The following is a 20,239-nucleotide window of genomic DNA, read 5'->3' as shown; positions in this document are numbered from 1 at the left end:
CTTTATTGTTTTGAATGTTTTTTATCGGAGAACATTTTATTTTAAGCTTGGATACAGTAATTGGTTCCACATGGAGACACCAGCTCTACACATTCGTATTTCTAGGGAGAAAGCTAGAGGAACTGTGACAAATAAACATGATATTTCTGTTTGTATTGATGACATTTTATGCACTTGCCTAACGAAAAGACTTTGCTCTTCTCCAAAATCATTTTTACTGTGGTTTTCTCAATCCATTGCATACGAATTCCACACCAGTTTGTCCGGATATGATTCGATGAAACAGAAATATACTGTTGAGTTTTGGCTAACTCAATCCGAAACATTGTGAAAGCCTGTGTGTTTGTGTTTTCTGGATATTATTGATGGACTGTATTGTTTTGAATGGTTTTATCAGGCAACATTTAATTTTGCACCTCAGAAACACTAATTGCACTTGCCTAACGAAAAGACTTTGCTTTTCTCCAAAACCATTTCTACTGTGATTCTCTCGGTCCATTGCATACGAATTCCACACCAGTTTGTCCAGATATGACTGGATGAAACCGGAAATATCCGGTTGTGTTTTGGCTAACTCAATCCCAGATATTGCTACAGCCTCTGTGTTTTTGTATTCCTGATATTATCCACGGACTTTATTGTTTTGAATGTTTTTTATCGGGGAACATTTAATTTTGTGCTTGGAATCGGTAATTGGTTCCACATGGAGACACCAGCACTACACATTCGTATTTTCTAGGGAGAAAGCTAGAGGAACTGTGGCAAACAAACATGATATTTCTGTTTGTATAGATGACATTTTATGCACTTGCCTAACGAAAAGACTTTGCTTTTCTCCAAAACCATTTTACTGTGATTTTCTCGGGCCATTGCATACGAATTCCACACCAGTTTGTCCGGATATGACTGGATGAAACAAGAAATATCCGGTTGTGTTTTGGCTAACTCAATCCGAAATATTGTGAAAGCCTCTGTGTTTGTGTTTTCTTGATATTATCGATGGACTTTATGGTTTTGAATGTTTTTTATCAGGGAACATTTAATTTTCTACCGTTGAAACACTCATTGGTTCATCAAGGGGACACCAGCTCCACACATTCGTATTTTCTAGATAGAAAGCTAGAGGAAGTTCGGCAAACAAACATGATATTTCTGTTTGTATAGATGACATTTTATGGACTTGCCTAAAGAAAAGAGTTTGCTTTTCTCCACAACCATTTTTACTGTGATTTTCTCGGTCCATTGCATACAAATTCCACACCAGTTTGTCCAGATATGACTGGATGAAACCGGAAATATCCGGTTGTGTTTTGGCTAACTCAATGCCAGATATTGCTACAGCCTCTGTGTTTTTGTATTCCTGATATTTTCCACGGACTTTATTGTTTTGAATGTTTTTTATCAGGGAACATTTAATTTTGTGCTTGGAATCACTAATTGGTTCCACATGGAGACACCAGCGCTACACATTCGTATTTTCTAGGGAGAAAGCTACTGGGACTGCGGCAAACAAACATGATATATCTGTTTGTATAGATGACATTTCATGCACTTGCCTAACGAAAAGAATTTGCTTTTCTCCAAAACCATTTTTACTGTGATTTTCTCAGTGCATTGCATAGAAATTACACACCACTTTGTCCGGATATGACCTTAATGAAAGTGAAAAAGTATCCGGATTTGTTTTGGCTAACTCAATCCCAGCTATTAATACAGCCTCAGTGTGTGTGTTTTCTGGATATTATCAACGGACTTTATTGTTTTGAATGTTTTTTATCGGAGAACATTTTATTTTAAGCTTGGATACAGTAATTGGTTCCACATGGAGACACCAGCTCTACACATTCGTATTTCTAGGGAGAAAGCTAGAGGAACTGTGACAAATAAACATGATATTTCTGTTTGTATTGATGACATTTTATGCACTTGCCTAACGAAAAGACTTTGCTCTTCTCCAAAATCATTTTTACTGTGGTTTTCTCAATCCATTGCATACGAATTCCACACCAGTTTGTCCGGATATGATTCGATGAAACAGAAATATACTGTTGAGTTTTGGCTAACTCAATCCGAAACATTGTGAAAGCCTGTGTGTTTGTGTTTTCTGGATATTATTGATGGACTGTATTGTTTTGAATGTTTTTATCAGGCAACATTTAATTTTGCACCTCAGAAACATTAATTGCACTTGCCTAACGAAAAGACTTTGCTTTTCTCCAAAACCATTTCTACTGTGATTCTCTCGGTCCATTGCATACGAATTCCACACCAGTTTGTCCAGATATGACTGGATGAAATCGGAAATATCCGGTTGTGTTTTGGCTAACTCAATCCCGGATATTGCTTCAGCCTCTGTGTTTTTGTATTCCTGATATTATCCACGGACTTTATTGTTTTGAATGTTTTTTATCGGGGAACATTTAATTTTGTGCTTGGAATCGGTAATTGGTTCCACATGGAGACACCAGCACTACACATTCGTATTTTCTAGGGAGAAAGCTAGAGGAACTGTGGCAAACAAACATGATATTTCTGTTTGTATAGATGACATTTTATGCACTTGCCTAACAAAAAGACTTTGCTTTTCTCCAAAACCATTTTACTGTGATTTTCTCGGGCCATTGCATACGAATTCCACACCAGTTTGTCCGGATATGACTGGATGAAACAAGAAATATCCGGTTGTGTTTTGGCTAACTCAATCCGAAATATTGTGAAAGCCTCTGTGTTTGTGTTTTCTTGATATTATCGATGGACTTTATGGTTTTGAATGTTTTTTATCAGGGAACATTTAATTTTCTACCGTTGAAACACTCATTGGTTCATCAAGGGGACACCAGCTCCACACATTCGTATTTTCTAGATAGAAAGCTAGAGGAAGTTCGGCAAACAAACATGATATTTCTGTTTGTATAGATGACATTTTATGGACTTGCCTAAAGAAAAGAGTTTGCTTTTCTCCACAACCATTTTTAATGTGATTTTCTCGGTCCATTGCATACAAATTCCACACCAGTTTGTCCAGATATGACTGGATGAAACCAGAAATATCCGGTTGTGTTTTGGCTAACTCAATGCCAGATATTGCTACAGCCTCTGTGTTTTTGTATTCCTGATATTTTCCACGGACTTTATTGTTTTGAATGTTTTTTATCAGGGAACATTTAATTTTGTGCTTGGAATCACTAATTGGATCCACATGGAGACACCAGCGCTACACATTCGTATTTTCTAGGGAGAAAGCTACTGGGACTGCGGCAAACAAACATGATATATCTGTTTGTATAGATGACATTTCATGCACTTGCCTAACGAAAAGAATTTGCTTTTCTCCAAAACCATTTTTACTGTGATTTTCTCAGTGCATTGCATAGAAATTACACACCAGTTTGTCCGGATATGACCTTAATGAAAGTGAAAAAGTATCCGGATTTGTTTTGGCTAACTCAATCCCAGCTATTAATACAGCCTCAGTGTGTGTGTTTTCTGGATATTATCAATGGACTTTATTGTTTTGAATGTTTTTTATCGGAGAACATTTTTTTTAAGCTTGGATACAGTAATTGGTTCCACATGGAGACACCAGCTCTACACATTCGTATTTCTAGGGAGAAAGCTAGAGGAACTGTGACAAATAAACATGATATTTCTGTTTGTATTGATGACATTTTATGCACTTGCCTAACGAAAAGACTTTGCTCTTCTCCAAAATCATTTTTACTGTGGTTTTCTCAATCCATTGCATACGAATTCCACACCAGTTTGTCCGGATATGATTCGATGAAACAGAAATATACTGTTGAGTTTTGGCTAACTCAATCCGAAACATTGTGAAAGCCTGTGTGTTTGTGTTTTCTGGATATTATTGATGGACTGTATTGTTTTGAATGTTTTTATCAGGCAACATTTAATTTTGCACCTCAGAAACACTAATTGCACTTGCCTAACGAAAAGACTTTGCTTTTCTCCAAAACCATTTCTACTGTGATTCTCTCGGTCCATTGCATACGAATTCCACACCAGTTTGTCCAGATATGACTGGATGAAACCGGAAATATCCGGTTGTGTTTTGGCTAACTCAATCCCAGATATTGCTACAGCCTCTGTGTTTTTGTATTCCTGATATTATCCACGGACTTTATTGTTTTGAATGTTTTTTATCGGGGAACATTTAATTTTGTGCTTGGAATCGGTAATTGGTTCCACATGGAGACACCAGCACTACACATTCGTATTTTCTAGGGAGAAAGCTAGAGGAACTGTGGCAAACAAACATGATATTTCTGTTTGTATAGATGACATTTTATGCACTTGCCTAACGAAAAGACTTTGCTTTTCTCCAAAACCATTTTACTGTGATTTTCTCGGTCCATTGCATACGAATTCCACACCAGTTTGTCCGGATATGACTGGATGAAACAAGAAATATCCGGTTGTGTTTTGGCTAACTCAATCCGAAATATTGTGAAAGCCTCTGTGTTTGTGTTTTCTTGATATTATCGATGGACTTTATTGTTTTGAATGTTTTTTATCAGGGAACATTTAATTTTCTACCGTTGAAACACTCATTGGTTCATCAAGGGGACACCAGCTCCACACATTCGTATTTTCTAGATAGAAAGCTAGAGGAAGTTCGGCAAACAAACATGATATTTCTGTTTGTATAGATGACATTTTATGGACTTGCCTAAAGAAAAGAGTTTGCTTTTCTCCACAACCATTTTTAATGTGATTTTCTCAGTCCATTGCATACAAATTCCACACCAGTTTGTCCAGATATGACTGGATGAAACCGGAAATATCCGGTTGTGTTTTGGCTAACTCAATGCCAGATATTGCTACAGCCTCTGTGTTTTTGTATTCCTGATATTTTCCACGGACTTTATTGTTTTGAATGTTTTTTATCAGGGAACATTTAATTTTGTGCTTGGAATCACTAATTGGTTCCACATGGAGACACCAGCGCTACACATTCGTATTTTCTAGGGAGAAAGCTACTGGGACTGCGGCAAACAAACATGATATATCTGTTTGTATAGATGACATTTCATGCACTTGCCTAACGAAAAGACTTTGCTTTTCTCCAAAACCATTTTTACTGTGATTTTCTCAGTGCATTGCATAGAAATTACACACCACATTGTCCGGATATGACCTTAATGAAAGTGAAAAAGTATCCGGATTTGTTTTGGCTAACTCAATCCCAGCTATTAATACAGCCTCAGTGTGTGTGTTTTCTGGATATTATCAACGGACTTTATTGTTTTGAATGTTTTTTATCGGAGAACATTTTATTTTAAGCTTGGATACAGTAATTGGTTCCACATGGAGACACCAGCTCTACACATTCGTATTTCTAGGGAGAAAGCTAGAGGAACTGTGACAAATAAACATGATATTTCTGTTTGTATTGATGACATTTTATGCACTTGCCTAACGAAAAGACTTTGCTCTTCTCCAAAATCATTTTTACTGTGGTTTTCTCAATCCATTGCATACGAATTCCACACCAGTTTGTCCGGATATGATTCGATGAAACAGAAATATACTGTTGAGTTTTGGCTAACTCAATCCGAAACATTGTGAAAGCCTGTGTGTTTGTGTTTTCTGGATATTATTGATGGACTGTATTGTTTTGAATGTTTTTATCAGGCAACATTTAATTTTGCACCTCAGAAACACTAATTGCACTTGCCTAACGAAAAGACTTTGCTTTTCTCCAAAACCATTTCTACTGTGATTCTCTCGGTCCATTGCATACGAATTCCACACCAGTTTGTCCAGATATGACTGGATGAAACCGGAAATATCCGGTTGTGTTTTGGCTAACTCAATCCCAGATATTGCTACAGCCTCTGTGTTTTTGTATTCCTGATATTATCCACGGACTTTATTGTTTTGAATGTTTTTTATCGGGGAACATTTAATTTTGTGCTTGGAATCGGTAATTGGTTCCACATGGAGACACCAGCACTACACATTCGTATTTTCTAGGGAGAAAGCTAGAGGAACTGTGGCAAACAAACATGATATTTCTGTTTGTATAGATGACATTTTATGCACTTGCCTAACGAAAAGACTTTGCTTTTCTCCAAAACCATTTTACTGTGATTTTCTCGGTCCATTGCATACGAATTCCACACCAGTTTGTCCGGATATGACTGGATGAAACAAGAAATATCCGGTTGTGTTTTGGCTAACTCAATCCGAAATATTGTGAAAGCCTCTGTGTTTGTGTTTTCTTGATATTATCGATGGACTTTATTGTTTTGAATGTTTTTTATCAGGGAACATTTAATTTTCTACCGTTGAAACACTCATTGGTTCATCAAGGGGACACCAGCTCCACACATTCGTATTTTCTAGATAGAAAGCTAGAGGAAGTTCGGCAAACAAACATGATATTTCTGTTTGTATAGATGACATTTTATGGACTTGCCTAAAGAAAAGAGTTTGCTTTTCTCCACAACCATTTTTACTGTGATTTTCTCGGTCCATTGCATACAAATTCCACACCAGTTTGTCCAGATATGACTGGATGAAACCGGAAATATCCGGTTGTGTTTTGGCTAACTCAATGCCAGATATTGCTACAGCCTCTGTGTTTTTGTATTCCTGATATTTTCCACGGACTTTATTGTTTTGAATGTTTTTTATCAGGGAACATTTAATTTTGTGCTTGGAATCACTAATTGGTTCCACATGGAGACACCAGCGCTACACATTCGTATTTTCTAGGGAGAAAGCTACTGGGACTGCGGCAAACAAACATGATATATCTGTTTGTATAGATGACATTTCATGCACTTGCCTAACGAAAAGACTTTGCTTTTCTCCAAAACCATTTTTACTGTGATTTTCTCAGTGCATTGCATAGAAATTACACACCACATTGTCCGGATATGACCTTAATGAAAGTGAAAAAGTATCCGGATTTGTTTTGGCTAACTCAATCCCAGCTATTAATACAGCCTCAGTGTGTGTGTTTTCTGGATATTATCCACGGACTTTATTGTTTTGAAGGTTTTTTATCGGAGAACATTTTATTTTAAGCTTGGATACAGTAATTGGTTCCACATGGAGACACCAGCTCTACACATTCGTATTTCTAGGGAGAAAGCTAGAGGAACTGTGACAAATAAACATGATATTTCTGTTTGTATTGATGACATTTTATGCACTTGCCTAACGAAAAGACTTTGCTTTTCTCCAAAACCATTTTACTGTGATTTTCTCGGTCCATTGCATACGAATTCCACACCAGTTTGTCCGGATATGACTGGATGAAACAAGAAATATCCGGTTGTGTTTTGGCTAACTCAATCCGAAATATTGTGAAAGCCTCTGTGTTTGTGTTTTCTTGATATTATCGATGAACTTTATTGTTTTGAATGTTTTTTATCAGGGAACATTTAATTTTCTACCGTTGAAACACTCATTGGTTCATCAAGGGGACACCAGCTCCACACATTCGTATTTTCTAGATAGAAAGCTAGAGGAAGTTCGGCAAACAAACATGATATTTCTGTTTGTATAGATGACATTTTATGGACTTGCCTAAAGAAAAGAGTTTGCTTTTCTCCACAACCATTTTTACTGTGATTTTCTCGGTCCATTGCATACAAATTCCACACCAGTTTGTCCAGATATGACTGGATGAAACCGGAAATATCCGGTTGTGTTTTGGCTAACTCAATCCCAGATATTGCTACAGCCTCTGTGTTTTTGTATTCCTGATATTATCCACGGACTTTATTGTTTTGAATGTTTTTTATCAGGGAACATTTAATTTTGTGCTTGGAATCACTAATTGGTTCCACATGGAGACACCAGCGCTACACATTCGTATTTTCTAGGGAGAAAGCTACTGGGACTGTGGCAAACAAACATGATATATCTGTTTGTATAGATGACATTTCATGCACTTGCCTAACGAAAAGACTTTGCTTTTCTCCAAAACCATTTTTACTGTGATTTTCTCAGTGCATTGCATAGAAATTACACACCACTTTGTCCGGATATGACCTTAATGAAAGTGAAACTGTATCCGGATTTGTTTTGGCTAACTCAATCCCAGCTATTAATACAGCCTCAGTGTGTGTGTTTTCTGGATATTATCAACGGACTTTATTGTTTTGAATGTTTTTTTTCGGAGAACATTTTATTTTAAGCTTGGATACAGTAATTGGTTCCACATGGAGACACCAGCTCTACACATTCGTATTTCTAGGGAGAAAGCTAGAGGAACTGTGACAAATAAACATGATATTTCTGTTTGTATTGATGACATTTTATGCACTTGCCTAACGAAAAGACTTTGCTCTTCTCCAAAATCATTTTTACTGTGGTTTTCTCAATCCATTGCATACGAATTCCACACCAGTTTGTCCGGATATGATTCGATGAAACAGAAATATACTGTTGAGTTTTGGCTAACTCAATCCGAAACATTGTGAAAGCCTGTGTGTTTGTGTTTTCTGGATATTATTGATGGACTGTATTGTTTTGAATGTTTTTTATCGGGGAACATTTAATTTTGTGCTTGGAATCGGTAATTGGTTCCACATGGAGACACCAGCACTACACATTCGTATTTTCTAGGGAGAAAGCTAGAGGAACTGTGGCAAACAAACATGATATTTCTGTTTGTATAGATGACATTTTATGCACTTGCCTAACGAAAAGACTTTGCTTTTCTCCAAAACCATTTTACTGTGATTTTCTCGGTCCATTGCATACGAATTCCACACCAGTTTGGCCGTATATGACTGGATGAAACAAGAAATATCCGGTTGTGTTTTGGCTAACTCAATCCGAAATATTGTGAAAGCCTCTGTGTTTGTGTTTTCTTGATATTATCGATGGACTTTATTGTTTTGAATGTTTTTTATCAGGGAACATTTAATTTTCTACCGTTGAAACACTCATTGGTTCATCAAGGGGACACCAGCTCCACACATTCGTATTTTCTAGATAGAAAGCTAGAGGAAGTTCGGCAAACAAACATGATATTTCTGTTTGTATAGATGACATTTTATGGACTTGCCTAAAGAAAAGAGTTTGCTTTTCTCCACAACCATTTTTACTGTGATTTTCTCGGTCCATTGCATACAAATTCCACACCAGTTTGTCCAGATATGACTGGATGAAACCGGAAATATCCGGTTGTGTTTTGGCTAACTCAATGCCAGATATTGCTACAGCCTCTGTGTTTTTGTATTCCTGATATTTTCCACGGACTTTATTGTTTTGAATGTTTTTTATCAGGGAACATTTAATTTTGTGCTTGGAATCACTAATTGGTTCCACATGGAGACACCAGCGCTACACATTCGTATTTTCTAGGGAGAAAGCTACTGGGACTGCGGCAAACAAACATGATATATCTGTTTGTATAGATGACATTTCATGCACTTGCCTAACGAAAAGACTTTGCTTTTCTCCAAAACCATTTTTACTGTGATTTTCTCAGTGCATTGCATAGAAATTACACACCACTTTGTCCGGATATGACCTTAATGAAAGTGAAAAAGTATCCGGATTTGTTTTGGCTAACTCAATCCCAGCTATTAATACAGCCTCAGTGTGTGTGTTTTCTGGATATTATCCATGGACTTTATTGTTTTGAATGTTTTTTATCGGAGAACATTTTTTTTTTAAGCTTGGATACAGTAATTGGTTCCACATGGAGACACCAGCTCTACACATTCGTATTTCTAGGGAGAAAGCTAGAGGAACTGTGACAAATAAACATGATATTTCTGTTTGTATTGATGACATTTTATGCACTTGCCTAACGAAAAGACTTTGCTCTTCTCCAAAATCATTTTTACTGTGGTTTTCTCAATCCATTGCATACGAATTCCACACCAGTTTGTCCGGATATGATTCGATGAAACAGAAATATACTGTTGAGTTTTGGCTAACTCAATCCGAAACATTGTGAAAGCCTGTGTGTTTGTGTTTTCTGGATATTATTGATGGACTGTATTGTTTTGAATGTTTTTATCAGGCAACATTTAATTTTGCACCTCAGAAACACTAATTGCACTTGCCTAACGAAAAGACTTTGCTTTTCTCCAAAACCATTTCTACTGTGATTCTCTCGGTCCATTGCATACGAATTCCACACCAGTTTGTCCAGATATGACTGGATGAAACCGGAAATATCCGGTTGTGTTTTGGCTAACTCAATCCCAGATATTGCTACAGCCTCTGTGTTTTTGTATTCCTGATATTATCCACGGACTTTATTGTTTTGAATGTTTTTTATCGGGGAACATTTAATTTTGTGCTTGGAATCGGTAATTGGTTCCACATGGAGACACCAGCACTACACATTCGTATTTTCTAGGGAGAAAGCTAGAGGAACTGTGGCAAACAAACATGATATTTCTGTTTGTATAGATGACATTTTATGCACTTGCCTAACGAAAAGACTTTGCTTTTCTCCAAAACCATTTTACTGTGATTTTCTCGGTCCATTGCATACGAATTCCACACCAGTTTGTCCGGATATGACTGGATGAAACAAGAAATATCCGGTTGTGTTTTGGCTAACTCAATCCGAAATATTGTGATAGCCTCTGTGTTTGTGTTTTCTTGATATTATCGATGGACTTTATTGTTTTGAATGTTTTTTATCAGGGAACATTTAATTTTCTACCGTTGAAACACTCATTGGTTCATCAAGGGGACACCAGCTCCACACATTCGTATTTTCTAGATAGAAAGCTAGAGGAAGTTCGGCAAACAAACATGATATTTCTGTTTGTATAGATGACATTTTATGGACTTGCCTAAAGAAAAGAGTTTGCTTTTCTCCACAACCATTTTTACTGTGATTTTCTCGGTCCATTGCATACAAATTCCACACCAGTTTGTCCGGATATGACTGCATGAAACTAGAAATACCCAGTTGTGTTTTGACTAACTCAAAACGAAATATTGTGAAAGCCTCTGTGTTTGTGATTTCCGCATATTATCAACGGACTTATTGTTTTGAATGTTTTTCTCAGGGAACATTTAATTTTGTGCTGGGAAACACCAATTCGTTCCACATGGAGACACCAGCTCTACACATTGGTATTTTCTAGGGAGAAAGCTAGAGGAACTGCGGCAAACAAACATGATATTTCTGTTTGTATAGATGACATTTTATGCACTTGCCTAACGAAAAGACTTTGCTTTTCTCCAAAACCATTTTTACTGTGATTTTTTCGGTCAATTGCGTACGAATTCTACACCAGTTTGTCTGGATATGACTGGAAAACCTTAAATATCCGGTTTTGTTTTGGCTAACTCAATTCCAGATATTGCTGCAGTGTTTCTGTTTGTATATTCCTGATATTATCCATGGACTTTATTGTTTTGAATGTTTTTTATCAGGGAACATTTAATTTTGTGTTTGGAAACACTAATTGGTTCCACATGGAGACTCCAGCTCTACACATTCCTATTTTCTAGGGAGAAAGCTAGAGGAACTGTGAAAAACAACATGATATTACTGTTTGTATTAATGACATTTTATGCACTTGCCTAACGAAAAGACTTTGCTTTTCTCCAAAACCATTTTTAATGTGATTTTCTCGGTCCATTGCATACGATATCCACCCCACTTTGTCCGGATATGACTGGATGAAACCAGAAATATCCGGTTGTGTAATGGCTAACTCAAAACGAAATATTGTGAAAGCCTCTGTGTTTGTGTTTTCTGGATATTATAGATGGAGTTTATTGTTTTGAATGGTTTTTATCAGGGAACATTTAATTTTGTACCGTAGAAACACAAATAGGTTCAACATGGGGACACCAGCTCCAAATATTCGTATTTTCTAGTGAGAAAGCTAGAGGAACTGTGACAAACAAACATGCTATTTCTGTTTGTATAGATGACATTTTATGCACTTGCCTAACGAAAAGACTTTGCTTTTCTCCAAAACCATTTGTACTGTGATTGTGTCGGTCAATTGCATTTGAATTCCACACCAGTTTGTCCGGATATGACTGGAAATCCTTAAATATCCAGTTTTGTTTTGGCTAACTCAATCCCAGATTTTGCTGCAGCGTTTGTGTTTGTATATTCCTGATATAATCCATGGACTTTATTGTTTTGAATGTTTTTTATCAGGGAACATTTAATTTTGTGTTTGGAAACACTAATTGGTTCCACATGGAGACACCACCTCTACACATTCCTATTTTCTAGGGAGAAAGCTAGAGGAACTGTGACAAACAACATGATATTACTGTTTGTATTGATGACATTTTATGCACTTGCCTAATGAAAAGACTTTGCTTTTCTCCAAAACCATTTTTAATGTGATTTTGTCGGTCAATTGCATTTGAATTCCACACCAGTTTGTCCGGATATGACTGGATGAAACCGGAAATATCCGGGTTTTTTTTGGCTAACTCAATACCAGATATTGCTACAGCCTCTGTGTTTGTGTATTCCTTATATTAGATTGACTTTATTGTTTTGAATTTTTTTTATCTGGGAACATTTAATTTTGTGCTTGAAACCACTAATTGGTTCATCATGGAGACACCAGCTCTACATATTCACATTTTCTAAGTAGAAAGCTAGAGGAACTGTGACAAGCAAACATGATATTTCTGTTTCTATAGATGACATTTTATGCACTTTCCTAACAAATAGACTTTGCTTTTCTTCAAAACCATTTTTACTGTGATTTTCTCTGTCCATTGCATACGAATTCCACACCATTTTGTCCGGATATGACGGAATGAAAACAGAAATATACGGGTGTGTTTTGGCTAACTCAGTCCTAAATATTGCTACAGCCTCTGGGTTTATGTTTCTGGATATTATCCGTGGTCTTTATTTTTTTGAATGTTTTTTAGCAGGAAATATTTAATTTTGTACCATGAAATACTAATTGGCTCATCATGGGGACACCAGCTCCAAACATTCGTATTTTCTAGAGAGAAGCTAGAGGAACCGCAGCAAACAAACATGATATTTCTGTTTGCATCGATGACATTTTATGCACTTGCCTAACAAAAAGACTTTGCTTTTCTGCAAAACCATTTGTACTGTGATTTTCTCGGTCCATTGCATACGAATTCCACACCACATTTCGGATATGACTGGATGAAACCAGAAATACCCGGGTTTTTTTTTTTTGGCTAACTCAATCCAAAATATTGTGAAAGCCTCTGTGTTTGTGTTTTCTGGATGATATCAATGGACTTTATTGTTTTGAATGCTTTTATCAGGGAACATTTAATTTTGTACCGTAGAAACACAAATAGGTTCATCATGGGAACACCAGCTCTACACATTCGTATTTTCTAGGGAGAAAGCTAGAGGAACTGCGGCAAACAAACATGCTATTTCTCCTTGTATAGATGGCATTTTATGCACTTGCCTAATGAAAAGACTTTGCTTTTCCCCAAAACCATTTTCACTGTGATTTTCTCCATGTATTGCATACGAATTCCACACGAGTTTTCCGGATATGACTGGATGAAACCGGAAATATCCGGTTTAGTTGTGGCTAACTCAATCAGAATATTGCTACAGCCTCTGTGTTTATGTTTCTGGATATTATCCATGGACTTCATTGTTTTGAATGTTTTTTTATTGGGGAGCATTTAATTTTGAGCTTAGATACACAAATTGGTTACACATGGAGACACCAGCTCTACATATTTCTATTTTCTAGGGAGAAAGCTAGAGGAACTCTGACAAACAAACATGATATTTCTGTTTTTGCAGATGACATTTTGTCTACCTACCTAATGAAAAGACTTTGCTTTTCTCCAAAAGCATTTGTACTATGATTTTCTCGGTCCATTGCATACATATTCCACACCAGTTTGTCCGGATATGACTGGATGAAACCAGAAATATCCGGTTGGTTTTTTGCTAACTCTATCCCAGATATTGCTACAGCCTCTTTGTTTTTGTTTTCTGGATAATATCGACAGACTTTATTGTTTTGAATATTTTTTCAGGGTACATTGAATTTTGTGCTGGGAAACACTAGTTGATTCCACATGGAGACACCAGCTCTACACATTCGTATTTTCTAGTGAGAATGCTAGAGCAACTGCGACAAACAAACATGATATTTCTGTTTATATAGATGACATTTTATGCACTTGCCTAACGAAAATACTTTACTTTTCTCCAAAACCATTTTCACTGTGATTTTCTCGGTCCATTGCATACGCATTCCACACCACTTTGTCCAGATGACTGGATGAAACCAGAAGTATCCAGTTGTGTTTTGGCTAACTCAATCTGAAATATTGTTAAAGCCTCTGTATTTGTGTTTTCTGGATATTATCGATGGATTTTATTGTTTTGAGTGTTTTTATCAGGAAACATTTAATTTTGTGCTGGTACATAAAAATTGGTTCCACATGGAGACACCATCTCTACACATTCGTGTTTCCTAGCGAGAAAGTCGGAGGAACTGCTGCAAAGAAACATGATATTTCTGTCTCTATAGATGACATTTTATGCACTTGCCTAATGAAAAGACTTTGCTTTTCCCCGAAACCATATTTACTGCGATTGTCTTGGTTGATTGCATACGAAATCCAAACAACTTTGTCCGGATATGCCTGGATGAAACCAGAAATATCCGGTTGTGTTTTGGCAAACTCAATCCAGATATTGCTACAAATTCTCTGTTTGTATTTTCTGGATATTATCGATGAACTATATTGTTTCGAATGTTTTTATGGGGGAATATTTACTTTTGTACCATAGAAACACTAATTTGATGCACATGGAGACACCAGTTCTACACATTCGTATTTTCTAGGTAGAATGCTAGAGGAACTGCAACAAACAAACATGATATTTCTGTTTGAATAGATGACATTTTATACACTTGCCTAACGAAAAGACTTTGCTTTCCTCCAAAACCATTTTTAGTGTGATTTCCTCGGTCCATTGCATACTAATTCCACACCAGTTTGTCCGGATATGACTGGATGAAACCAGAAATATCCGGTTGTGTTTAGGCTAACTCAAAACGAAATATTGTGAAAGCCTCTGTGTTTGTGTTTTCTGGATATTATCAGTGGACTTTTCTTTTGAATGTTTTTTATCAGGGAACATTTAATTTTGTGCTGGGAAACACTAGTTGACTCCACATGGTGACACCAGCTATGCACATTCGTATTTTTTAGGGAGAAAGCTAGAGGAACTGCGGCAAACAAACATGATATTTCTGTTTGTATAGATGACATTTTATGCACTTGCCTAAAGAAAGACTTTGCTTTTCTCCAAAACCATTTTTACTGTGATTTTGTCGGTCAATTGCGTACGAATTCCACACCAGTTTGTCCGGATATGACTGGAAAACCTTAAATATCCAGTTTTGTTTTGGCTAACTCAATCCCAGATATTGCTGCAGCGTTTCTGTTTGTATATTCCTGATATTATCCATGGACTTTATTGTTTTGAATGTTTTTTATCAGGGAACATTTAATTTTGTGTTTGGAAACACTAATTGGTTCCACATGGAGACTCCAGCTCTACACATTCCTATTTTCTAGGGAGAAAGCTACAGGAATTGTGACAAACAACATGATATTACTGTTTGTATTAATGACATTTTATGTACTTGCCTAACGAAAAGACATTGCTTTTCTCCAAAACCATTTTTAATGTGATTTTCTCAGTCCATTGCATGCGAATTCCACACCATTTGTTCAGATATTACTGGATGAAACCGGAAATATCCGGTTTTGTTTTGTCTAACTCAATACCAGATATTGCTACAGCCTCTGTGTTTGTGTTTTCTGGATATTATCGATGGACTTTATTGTTTTGAATTTTTTTTATCTGGGAACATTTAATTTTGTACCGTTGAAACACTAATTGGTTCCACATGGAGACACCACGTCTACACATTCATATTTTCTAGGGAGAAAGCAGGAGGAACTGCGGCAAACAAACATGATATTTCTGCTTGTATAGATGACATTTTATGCACTTGCCTAACGAAAAGACTTTGCTTTTCTCCAAAACCATTTTTACTGTGATTTCCTCGGTCCATTGCATACGATTTCCACGCCACTTTGTCTGGATATGAATGCATGATACCAGAAATATCCAGTTGTGTTTTGCCTAACTCAATCTGAAATATTGTGAAAGCCTCTGTGCTTCTGTTCTGGATATTATACATGGACTTTATTGTTTAGAATGTTTTTTATCAGGGAACATTTAATTTTGTACCGTTGAAACACTAATTGGTTCATCATGGGGACACAAGCTCCACACATTCGTATTTTCTAGGGAGAAAGCTTGAGGAACTGCCGCAAACAAACATGATATTTCTGTTTGTATAGATATCATTTTATGCACTTGCGTAACGAAAAGACTTTGCTTTTCTCCAAAATCATTTTTACTGTGATTTTCTCGGTCCATTGCATACGAATTCTACACAAGTTTGTCCGGATTGACTGGATATAACCAGAAATATCCGGTTGTGTATTGGCTATCAATCCGAAAGATTTTTAAAGCCTCTGTGTTTGTGTTTTCTGGATATTGTCAACAGACTTTATTGTTTTGAATGTTTTTATCAGGGAATATTAATTTTGTACCGTTGAAACGCTAATTGTTTCATAATGCGAACACCAGCTCTGCACATTCCTATTTTCTAGGAAGAATGCTAGAGGAACTGCGACAAACAAACATGATATATATGTTTGTACCGATGACATTTTATGCACTTGCCTAAAGAAAAGACTTTGCTTTTCTCCACAACCATTTTTACTCTGATTTTCTCCGCACATTGCATAGGAACTCCACACCACTTTTTGGATATGACTTGATGCAACCCGAAATATCCGGTTGTGTTTAGGCTAACTCAATCTGAAATATTGTGAAAGACTCCGTCTTTGTGTTTTCTGGATATTATCGATGGATGTTATTGTTTTGAATGTTTTATTAGGCAACATTTAATTGTGTACCATTGAAACACTTACTGGTTCAACAAGGGGACACAAGCTCCACACATTCGTATTTTCTAGGGAGAAAACTGGAGGAACTGCGGCAAACTAACATGATATTTCTGTTTGTATCGATGACATTTTATTCACTTGCCTAAAGAAAAGACTGTGCTTTTCTCCAAATCCATTTTTACTGTGATTTTCTCGATCCATTGCATACGAATTCCACAGCACTTTGTCCGGATATGGCTGGATGAAACCAGAAATATCATGCTCTGTTTTGGCTAACTCAATCACAGATATTGCTACAGCCTCGGTGTTTGTGTTTTCCGAATATTATCGATGGACTTTATTGTTTTGAGTGTTTTTTTATCAGGGAACATTGAATTTTGTGCTTGGAAACACTAATTGGTCCCACTTGGGGACACCAGCTCTAAACATTCGTATTTTCTAGGCAGAAAGCTAGAGGAACTGCGGCAAACAAAAATGATATTTCTGTTTGTATAGATGACATTTTATGCACTTGGCTAACGAAAAGACTTTGCTTTTCTCCAAAACCATTTTTACTGTGATTTTCTCGGTCCATTGCATACGGATTCCATACCAGTTTGTCCGGATATGACTGCATGAAACTAGAAATACCCAGTTGTGTTTTGACTAACTCAAAACGAAATATTGTGAAAGCCTCTGTGTTTGTGATTTCCGCATATTATCAACGGACTTATTGTTTTGAATGTTTTTCTCAGGGAACATTTAATTTTGTGCTGGGAAACACCAATTCGTTCCACATGGAGACACCAGCTCTACACATTCGTATTTTCTAGGGAGAAAGCTAGAGGAACTGCGGCAAACAAACATGATATTTCTGTTTGTATAGATGACATTTTATGCACTTGCCTAACGAAAAGACTTTGCTTTTCTCCAAAACCATTTTTACTGTGATTTTTTCGGTCAATTGCGTACGAATTCAACATCAGTTTGTCCGGATATGACTGGAAAACCTTAAATATCCGGTTTTGTTTTGGCTAACTCAATTCCAGATATTGCTGCAGTGTTTCTGTTTGTATATTCCTGATATTATCCATGGACTTTATTGTTTTGAATGTTTTTTATCAGGGAACATTTAATTTTGTGTTTGGAAACACTAATTGGGTCCACATGGAGACTCCAGCTCTACACATTCCTATTTTCTAGGGAGAAAGCTAGAGGAACTGTGAAAAACAACATGATATTACTGTTTGTATTAATGACATTTTATGCACTTGCCTAACGAAAAGACTTTGCTTTTCTCCAAAACCATTTTTAATGTGATTTTCTCGGTCCATTGCATACGATATCCACCCCACTTTGTCCGGATATGCCTGGATGAAACCAGAAATATCCGGTTGTGTTGCCTAACTCAATCCTAAATATTGTGAAAGCCTCTGTGTTTGTGATTCCTGGATATTATCGATGGACTTTATTGTTTTGAATGTTTTTATCAGGGAACGTTTAATTTTGTGCTGGGAAACACTAATTTGTTGCACATGGAGACACCAGTTCTACACATTCATATTTTCTGGGGACAAAGCTAGAGGAACTGCGGCCAACAAACTTGATATTTCTGTTTGTAAAGATGACATTTTATGCCCTTGCAAGCGAAAATTCTTTGCTTTTCTCGAAAACCGTTTTTACTGTGATTTTTCTGTCCATTGTATACGAATTCCACACCACTTTGTCCGGATATGACTGGATGAAACCAGAAATACCCATTGTGTTTTGGCTTACTATATCACAGATATTATTACAGCGTCTGTGTTTGTGTTTGCTGGATATTATCATCGGAGTTTATGGTTTTGAATGTTTATTATCAGGGAACATTTAATTTTGTGCTGGGAAACACTAATTGGTTCCACATGGAGACACCAGCTCTAGATATTTGTATTTTCTAGGTTTGAAGCTAGAGGAACTGCGGCAAACATGATATTTCTGTTTGAATAGATGACATTTTAACGAAAAGACTTTGCTTTTCTCCAAAACCGTTTTTACTGTGATTTTCTCGGTCCATTGCATACGAATTCCACCCCACTTTTGCCCGTATATGACTGGATGAAACCAGAAATATCCAGTTGTATTTTGGCTAATACAATCTGAAATATTGTGAAATCCTATGTGTTTGTGTTTTCCGGATATTATCAACGGACTTTAAGGATTTGAATATTTTTTATCAGGGAACATTTAAATTTGTGCTGGGAAACACTAGATGACTGCACATTGTGACACCAGCTCTGCACATTCGTATTTTCTAGGGAGAAAGCTAGAGGAACTGCTGCAAACAAACATGATATTTCTGTTTGTATAGATGACATTTCATGCACTTGCCTAACGAAGAGAATTTGGTTTTCTCCAAAACCATTTTTACTGTGAATTTCTTGGTCCATTGCATACGAATTCCCCACCAGTTTGTCGGGATATGACTGGATGTAACCAGAAATAACCGGTCTTTTTTTGGCTAACTCAATCCCAGATATTGCTACAGCCACTGTATTTGTGTTTTCCGGATATTATAAACGGACTTTTTTGTTTGAATTTTTTTTTATCAGGGAACATTGAAGTTTGTGCCGTAGAAACACTAGTTGACTCCACATTGAGACACCAGCTCTACACATTCGTATTTTCTAGGGAGAAAGCTAGAGGAACTGCGGCAAACAAACATGATATTTCTGTTTGTATAGATCACATTTTATGCACTTGCCTAACGAAAAGACTTTGCTTTTCTCCAAAACCATTTTTACTGTGATTTTCTCGGTCCGTCCCATATGAATTGCACAACATTTTGTCCAGATATGCCTGGAGGAAAACAGATTTTCTCCGTGTATTGCATACGAATTCCACACGAGTTTACCGGATATGACTGGATGAAACCAGAAATATCCGGTTGTGTTTTGGCTAACTCAAAACGAAATATTGAGAAAGCCTCTGTGTTTGTGATTCCTGGATATTATCGATGGACTTTACTGTTTTGAATGTTTTTATCAGGGAACATTTAATTTTGTACCGTAGAAACACTAATTAATTCACCATGGAGAAACCAGCTCTACAAATTCTTAATTTCTAAGAAGAAATCTAGAGGAACTGGGAAAAACAAACATGATATTTCTCTTTCGATAGATGATATTTTATGCACTTACCTAACGAAAAGACTTTCCTTTTCTCCAGAACGATTTTTACTCTGATTTACTCGGTCCATTGCATACGAATTCCACCCCAGTTTGCCCAGATATGAATGGATGAAACCAGAAATATCCGGTTGTGTTTTGGC

Source organism: Lepus europaeus, chromosome 11 (genome assembly GCF_033115175.1).
Source record: "Lepus europaeus isolate LE1 chromosome 11, mLepTim1.pri, whole genome shotgun sequence".
In the NCBI taxonomy this organism is placed as follows: domain Eukaryota; kingdom Metazoa; phylum Chordata; class Mammalia; order Lagomorpha; family Leporidae; genus Lepus; species Lepus europaeus.
The sequence above is the reverse complement of the archived record's forward strand: the minus strand, read 5'-3'. Positions refer to the sequence as shown.